Source organism: Bos taurus, chromosome 10, assembly GCF_002263795.3.
Source record: "Bos taurus isolate L1 Dominette 01449 registration number 42190680 breed Hereford chromosome 10, ARS-UCD2.0, whole genome shotgun sequence".
Classification (NCBI taxonomy): Eukaryota; Metazoa; Chordata; class Mammalia; order Artiodactyla; family Bovidae; genus Bos; species Bos taurus.
Window position 1 is genome coordinate 69,605,032 of NC_037337.1, and position 2,164 is coordinate 69,607,195.

Below are 2,164 nucleotides of genomic sequence, written 5' to 3' on the forward strand. Positions count from 1 at the left end.
TATTAGTAGATTAATCTACTACTAGATGTAGCAGATTAATCCATCTACTACTCTAGTAAGTCTTATCCTCTGAGATCATATAAATTATTCAACAAACAGCACAAGCAAGGAGCTGTATAATATCCAGGAAGTTCTAGAAAATGTGCCTCTAGATTTTATATTATTTTTAATAGCACCATTAATGGCTATTAATATAAAACCAGAGTAGTTCTGTTTCAATTATTTAAGCAACCTCTTAAATAGAATGTAACTTAAATTCAGAAAAGTGTACGCTCTGTAAATGTACTTCTCTGTGAATTATTTAAAAAGTGAACACACTCATGTAACTGTGCCCTGGATCAAGAAATAAAACACTCTAGAACCTAAGCTCTTGAACTACCTCCTCAGATACTACCTATCCTTCCCCTCAAAGGAAACAGTGGAGTTGCTGGGTATGTACATTCAGTAGAACATAGCAAATAGCCACCCAAAGAGCAATACATCTGTTCCTACCAGAAACAAATACTAATCCCTCTTGCTTCGCATTTGCCAATACTTGGAATTCTCAAGTCCTCTTAATTCGTACCATTCTGGGGAATGCATTAATAGTACTTCAATGTGGTTTTAATTTACAATTTTCTGATAACCAATGAGGCTGAGTATCTTTTTATCTATCTGTTGGGCACTGAATATCCGACTTTGTAGACTGTGGTTCAAAATCTTTTGCCAATTTTTCTACTGAAATATCCTTAATGATTTATAGAAGTTTATTCCTGTTTTGGATACTAGTCTTTCTTCAATTATGTATACTTCAGATATTTTCCTTACTCTTAAGAGTTCCTAATTTAAATGTAATTTAAAGATAACATAGAGCTAATTCTTTTTGTTACCTGCAAAGATTTTTTTTCCTATACCATCACACAGATACTTGCCTGGTATCTTCTAGAAGATTTATTGTTTTATCTTTCATACTTGGGTACATAAATCACCAAGAATTCCTTTTTGTGTATGGTATTAAGCAGGGAAGAGGGATCAAAATTCATAAATATACTACTCCTCAGCACCAACTTCATCGTAAATGGAAGTATCCATGTATGTATCAGTCCAATCTATTTCTGTGCCCTTTATTCTGCTCTGCTGCTCTATTTTTCATCAATATCACACTGTCTTAACTACTGTAACTTTTAGTGCTGAAAGTTCTCCAAGTTTTTCTTCTCTAAGAAATTTTGGCTATTGTTGGACCTTTGTACTTTCATATGAATTTTGTTGTTCAGTCACTAGGTTGTGTCCAACTCTTTGTGAGTCCATGAACTGCAGCACACCAGGCTTCCCTGTCCTTCACTATCTCCCAGAATTTGCTCAAACCTAAGTCAATTGAATGGGTGATGTCATCCAACCATTTTATCCTCTGTCGCCCCTTCTCCTCACGCCATCAATCTTTCCCAGCATCAGGGTCTTTTCCAATGAGTTAGCAGCTTGCATCAGATGGCCAAAATATTGGAGCTTCAGCTTCAGTTCTTCCAATGAATGTTCAGGGTTGATTTCCTTTAGGATTGATTGGTTTGATCTTCATGCTGTCCAAGGAACTCTCAAGAGTCTTTTCCAGCACCACAATTCGAAAGCATCAGTTCTTCAGTGCTTAGCCTTCTTTTTGTCTAACTCTCACATCCAAACATGACTACTGCAAAAATCATAGTTTTGACTATATTGACCTTTAGCAGCAAAGGTCTCTGCTTTTCTTTAAGGTGGTCCCATCTCTTCAAGAATGTTCCATAGTTTGCTGTGATTAGAGTCAGTCAATTTTTACAACAGATGAGCTGAAATTTTGATTAAGTCTACAGATCACTTTGTGGAGGACTGATTTATAATGCTGAGTCTCCTGAGCTATAAATATGGCTTTCCACCTCCTTTAAATTCTGTTTTATAATGCTATGCATAGAGGTCTTACATGTCTTTCACTAGTTTCATTCTAAGATATTTGATGTTTTTGTAATTTATTTTAAAATTGTTTTAAAATTTTTATCTTACAATTGTTTATTGGTATAAAGAATAATTTCTGATCTGTAGTATACAGAGTTTGTAACCTTGCTAATTTCACTTATAACTTATTTGTAGACCTTCTATGTACATAATCACAATATTTGCAAATAATAAGTTTTATTTCTTCCTGCTTTTTTTTTTTTTT